The sequence below is a fragment of the Mesocricetus auratus genome, unplaced genomic scaffold (assembly GCF_017639785.1).
Source record: "Mesocricetus auratus isolate SY011 unplaced genomic scaffold, BCM_Maur_2.0 Super-Scaffold_100018, whole genome shotgun sequence".
Lineage (NCBI taxonomy): Eukaryota > Metazoa > Chordata > Mammalia > Rodentia > Cricetidae > Mesocricetus > Mesocricetus auratus.
The window spans coordinates 24,672,756-24,679,202 of record NW_024429199.1 but is presented as its reverse complement, the minus strand read 5'-3'; the positions used below and the strand labels follow the sequence as shown (position 1 = coordinate 24,679,202).

The 6,447-nt window shown below is 46.1% G+C and overlaps 1 long non-coding RNA gene across 1 annotated transcript; it reads left to right on the top strand.

Moving 5' to 3' along the window:
* The first annotated feature begins 2,172 nt into the window (after window positions 1–2,172).
* LOC121132907 lies at window positions 2,173–5,645 on the top strand. Its single transcript, XR_005869611.1, has 2 exons — window positions 2,173–3,425; window positions 4,481–5,645. It is a non-coding gene; the product is annotated as an uncharacterized LOC121132907 (long non-coding RNA).
* The last annotated feature ends 802 nt before the right edge of the window (window positions 5,646–6,447 follow it).

Here is a 6,447-nt window from a genome sequence, read left to right as displayed (position 1 = left end):
CCCAGACTCCAGTGTCTGACCGCGTAAAGCCGCTTACAACAAACATCTTTTTTTTTTAAATGAGATGTATTTGTCCCGTTAGATCGAGTGACTGACTCACGGTAGAGATCAAATCTAGGACCTCATATGTGCTGGGCAAGTGTGTTACCATTCAACTGTATCTCTACCCCCTTCCTACTTTATTTCTTTTCCATGTTTCTATATGTATCCTACATTCTATATTTCTATCCTTTATTCTTACTGAGTGGCTGCATCTCACTAAATTGCCCAGGGTGGCTTTGAACTCTCAATCCTCCTACCTAGTCCTCCAGAGTTGCCGAGATTACAGGCCTGCACCATCCTAAACAGTCTGCTTGCAAAACCTGATTGAGAATTTTCCATCCTGTAACCCTGGGAACAGTAGCAGTGAACTAGATTAACTAATCCATATGGAGATTTTCAAGCCTCTGGCCAAACAGCCCAATATCCTCACTTCTGGGGCCATTTTCCCAGAAGCCTTAGCAGCCTACAGAGCTTCCTCTTGTCCTAGTGACTAGCTTCATTTGATAGACTGGTTGAGATATGAGGAGATGGCCCTTGGAGGTACTTCCTCTGGTAAGAGATGGCAAGACAGAAGGGAGTCCAGCCAGGTTGCAGGAGGGCTTGGACAATGTTCTAAGCCAGGGCAAGGCAAGTTCTGATGGAGTGGAAGGAAGGAAGATGGGAGAAAGGGGAGGGGTAGGGGAGGTGGGAGTAGCCTCTGTGCACCCGTGGTCGTCCTCTGACAGCTGGGCAGCTGGCTGTTCATGATGAACAGGGAGGGGGTGTGGGCGGGGGGAGAGCGCAGGTGCAAACACGCCGTCGGTGGGTAGGAAGGTAAGGGCCTCCTCGGCTGCTGCCTGCAGCTTTTTCTCTGCAGGGTAAGTCGTGACTCCGTGCTGAGAGAGTGGGAGTGGGAGCGGGTGTGTGGGTGTGGGTGTGGCGCCTTACAAGGTACTGACAATGCAACAAGGCACTGCAGAGAGTGAACTTTCTAGAGGAGCTGAGCGTGTTTGCAGCGCCCTGATAAGGTGCTGCTGGGGGCGGGGCGGGGGGGGGTGTTCACTGCGAGTGTGCAAGTGTTGGAGTTCAGACAGGAGTGCACTTTCTCTGCAGGTTCAGCAGGCTCGTTTCCTCAGCATAGTCTGCACAGCGGTTGGGGTCTCCTTCTGTGGGGTTGTGCCAGGGAGAAAGGGAAGCGAGTACAGGTAAAACGTGTAAGATCAAAGATTTCAGACAAGGATCACAGAGACTTACAGAAGCGATTTTCTACGTGGAGAGGGGCGATGGGAACTTGTGAAGTCTTTTCCCACCTGTAGTTCTTTTGCTCCCAGCAATCACAAAGACTCTGCCTTTCAGGAAGAGTTAAAAGTTACTTGCCTTGAAAAAATGTCCTTACCGTGGAAAGAGAACACACATGGGACCTAAGACAACGAGATAACAGGAACCGGAAGCGCCAACAAAAGTGAGAACTCAGTAGCAAAGAAATTAAGATTGATTTTGGAAATACTACTGTTGCTGTTTTGTTTTTTTCTTATAAAGGGATTCAGTGGTTTTTCCTTTTCCAGAGCTGAACTCCTTTCTCTAACCATAGATGAGGAACCAGCCAGGCCTACGTTTCCCATGATATCTCCTTTCTTAGCACTCTTGGAGTCCCAATGACTTCTGATCATTTGTTAGCTATTTGACAAAATGCGTAATTTGAAATGAGTGGTATCAGTGAGTCAGCTGAGTCTCGTAGCCCCTGCTGTAATTCCAGCACTGTAATTCCAGGTGGCTCAGGAGTGCCAAGTCATCTTTGCACAGAGCAAGTTCGATGCCAGACTGGGCTACATAAGAACCTGCTGGAAAAAAAGGCAAAAGAAAGGAGGGAGAACAGGGTGTGTTTCTTTAGTGGTTAATAAGAGAATAAGCAATAGTTGGGTCAGGTGGGAACTGAAGAAGTCTTTGAAAGGGTGACTTTCATGGCTATGACAGAATGCCTGGCCGGAAGCGGCTAAGGAAGAAGGGATTTGCTTACGTTCATGTGTTTAAGGTACGTACATTCCATCATGGTGAGGAAGGCCCTTTACTCAGATGTGATAGCAGAGAAAAATGAGGTCAAGTCCTTAGGATGGCTTTCTCCTTTTTCCAGTTTTCACTGGGTCTGGACCTGAGCCCATGGGACGGTGCCGCCTTGTTCAGGGCGGGTCTTCTGTTCTCATCAAACCATTCTAGAATCAGCTTCATAGACACACCCAACGATGTGACTCATTGGTGTTTCTTAATGGAATCAAGCTGGCCGTTGAAAACAATCTCGATGTCTCCCGTTCTCCACAAGCAAAGAAAATCAATCTTAGTGCTCTGAGACAGGTGCTTATGTTGTTTCAAGGTTTCTGAGGGAAGCTCTGAGGAAGAAAAAGGAGAGGTGAAAGGAGAGATTGATCTTGCAGCACTTTAGCAATGTGCTCATGAACTCATTAACATCTTAAACAGTAGTGTAACTTCACAGCAGTTTGTTCAAATCCCTACAGCATCCATGCAGAAATTTCTTCCATCAGAGCTGCAGCCGGCAAGGGCTATATGCATTTTGGAAATCCGGATGCCCAGTGATAAGTACATTTGTTTGGTTTTACTGATATGACTCAGGGCCACTGTTTCTCCTGGTTTGGGAATGGTTTCCAGGAGAGTTCTTACTGCCTACCAGACCAAGACCTACCACAGGACTCAGTTATTCTCATTGATTTATTATCACTCAACTCATCCTGGCAAAAGCACTTGAAAGGGGAAGGTGGAAAGGATCATGGGAGATGATGAGTAAGAAGTGGAGAACTAGGGATGGAGTGACAGCAGCAGGGACAGAGGGCAGCAGCTGTAAGAAGCCGGTGGAGGACTGGGAAGGGACCCTGGCCAGCCTGCTCTGGGCCTGTGCCTGAAGAGAGGGCCATCTGGGTTTCATGAGCACCTAGAAGGAGCTGTTTAAAATCGTGCTGCATCATCTACAGAACCTCCAGAGCCTGAAAGAGGGGCTGCCACCATGCTGTTTGACCCAGGAGTTTTAATCATCCCAGACCCTCACTTCTCATGACAGTGACCAAGGAAACATCGGGAAAGATGACGGTGTGCTGAGTATACACTTGACACCAGCAAATAGAGAGAAGTGCTGGCATCCGGAAAGGAGGGAAGGAGCTGAATAGACCCTGAGGGGAAGGAGAAGAGAATAAAATAGTGAGATATTCAAAGTGCCAGCCTTCTCAGGGCTGCCAACAAAGCCAGCTGACACCAGGACTTCCTAGAGCCTTCTCTACTGGTGTGAGACAAAACCCTGTCTTTGTTTTCACTTTACAAGGTCACTTACTGTTGACACAGGTCTTCTTTGCTGCCCTCTTGTTTCTGGCCCCTGGGTTCAGAGGGAAGAAAAAGGACAGGTAGGTGGAGGTGGCCTCCTGAGCCTCAGTTATAATCTAGCCATTCCCTAGAGTCACCGGCATAGACTGAGAAGAGACTGCCCCTAGCCCCACTGTTTGCTGATTTGGCATCAGCTTTTGGGACCAATGGCTTATTTCATGATCAAATGAAATTTGACTCAAGGGTAAAATTAGTTTTTACCAACAGGTATACGAAATAACATTTAAACTTTAAATTCCCTCAAGATGACACACAGTAAGTCTTATGTGACCTTTGTAATTTTATTCTGACCCTACTCTGAGAAAAGAAAAGTTGATGTGAAAAAAAAAGGGTTATTTTAAGATCAAAATTCCTTCTGGTATTTGAATGAGTCATCCTAGTGTTTGTGCAATTAATTTAATTTGCCCCAAAGAAGCTGCCTTTATTTACTTGTTGCCATGACGTCAGGCTAAATCTCGAATCATAGCATCATAGTCTCGAAGTTACATAGCCAAGTTCCCTTTCTATTTTTGGCTCTTTAGGGTTGAGCATTATGGCAATTGTGAAGGATTTGTGTCTTTTCCTCGGATGGGCACTGGAGTCCAACCAAGGCTGTCTCTTTCCTCTCTCTATTGGTCAGGTCACAAATGGCCAGGCCTGGCCCCTCTGTGCCCATGGGAAATACAGACAGCTTCACTGGTTTCTAATAAAGAAACTGACCTCTCTATCCCCCAGTGATGCTGCCCTGCTGTTTTAGGAAGTTGGTATTAGTCAGGGCCTCACCAAGATACTATTGCCACACTCAAAATTAGACAACCAAGAATACTTTAATAAAAGAAACTATTATGAGAACACAGAGGCACAGGGACGAAGGAGTCAGGATAATGCTGGACCATAGGATGAGGAGCAGGAGAACTGTCATCAAGCTTGTCCAAGGGGCAGAGGGACCAGAGCCCAAGACAGAGTCACACAGAGATGATCACTTTTAGAGAAGCAGTGGCCTTCAATGAGGAAAGTGCTCAACATAATGGGAGGTCCCAGGGCAGAGGTCAGGTGATTAAGTACCCCAGCTTCCTGTCCTTCTCTATGTTCGCAGGCAAAGGAGAGGCCAGAGGGTAGATCTGATAGACTAAATGAAAAGTGATCAGCAGACAGCCTCAAGCCCATGAGGAGGGCCAGCCCAGGCACACAGATCTGGTGCTACGGAGTGAGAGCAGGGACCGAGTGGATAGAGGACTGAGGGCAACAAGACTCCACTCTGCCCTGCCTTGCAATTCCTGCTAAGCAAGATACGTTAGTGAAATCAGCTCGACTCAGAGGAACTGTAGCCGGCAACAAAACCCACCGTAACTATTAAATGCTTTTTAAACAGCTTGTGGTAACCCATCCGTGAGTTGTAAAATCGTTTCAGTAGAATAAAACCAGCAACGCCTTTTAAATGGAAAAGAACAGTGAGAATAGAATGAAGCATATATCACACAATAAGAGAATAGGTAGCTTTGCCCGGAATTTTGTTTCTATTTTGTGTTTTGTATAGGAAACTACAATCCTCTCAGTAGTAGCAAAATATCTTTTCTACATTTTTAGTGTCCCCTGTTTTTCAGAGTTATGTCTCTTCCTGTGCAAACAAATGTCCCTAAATCCATGAAAACGTCCAAGGATCTGACATCCAACCTTGGCTAGCAGGAACCGACTTCCTTCATCTTTATTCTAGAGTTTTCTCTTCAGAGACTGATGAGTGTTTGCACCACTGGCCCATTCACAAGTACCTTCTATAGAACAACCCATGCCAGCCAAGCTTGCTATGGTAGGATGCCCCAGGCAGACATGATCTGCAGTTTTAGCAAATACTGCAGTATCCTGTATCTGCTAGTACAGTGGTTTTCAACCTTCCTGATGCTGTGACCCTTTAGTACAGTTCCTCATGTTGTGCTGACCCCACCATCACCACAAAATTATTTTCATTGCTACTTCATAACTGTACTTTTGCTACTGTTATGAACTGTAATGTAAATGCCTGTGTTTTCTGATTGTTTTAGGAGGCACCAAAGGTTATTCAACCCCCCCAAAAGGGGTTGGGACCAACAGGTTGAGAACCACTACTGGTAAAACAATGAAAAGGTGTTATAGAAATTTCTTGTTTCCTGAAACCTTATTGTGAAATAATTGTCTTGTTATTTGATGACATGCAGCATTTCAAATATTAAGGGATCTAGGGAAGGCCTCCAGCTGCAAGGTAATAAAGACATTTGATTATCTCAGCCAATGACTGGTCTGAAACTGGAGGGTTCAGGTTGTATGGGCACAGTTCAATGATACCAAGAGATTTATATTCTTTTTAAACATTATGATTACATCTGTTTATTATATGTGTGGGGGAGGGGTATGTCATGGCACATGTGTAAGGTCAGCGGACAACTTGGAGGAGTCAGTTCTTTCTACCATGTGGGTCCCAGGGATTGGACTTGGTAGGTCCTCAGGGTTGACAGCAAGAGTCATCTCTCCAGCCTGCATTTTCTTTTTAAACAGTCATCTTTTTACCTCATAGTGAGATCAACATGGTCACCTTAAGTTATTCTTACTTTCAAGGTAAGGGGAAAGGTTGGGGGACCAGTGGACCGCTCTGATGTGTCTATGTTTTTAATTAAGCAAGACCAGCATCTTTCCTAGGTGTCTTCCCCAGAGTCTTGGACTTGTGATGGGAATGAACGAGTTGCCGAAGCTGGTTGAGACCTATGGGATTCATTCCCTGGATCTTCTGCAAGGAGCTCCCCACCTAAGGATTTGGGGGTCTGAGTAAAAGCAGGGTTTGCTTTCCTTGTAGGGGAGTGAGAGGTGACAACATCAACATTGCCTTTCATAAAGCCTTTCTCCATTCGTTCTGCCAGCAAAACTGGACTGCCTTGGCAGAGCAGGCTCCAGGACTTCCAGGATGCTAGCTGTCAGAAGGTTCTGGAGCCATGCAATGATGACACATGTCTTTAATCCCAGCACTGAGGAGGCAGAGGAAGGCAGATCTCTGAGTTTGAGGCCAGCCTGGTCTACAGAGAGAGTTCCAGGACA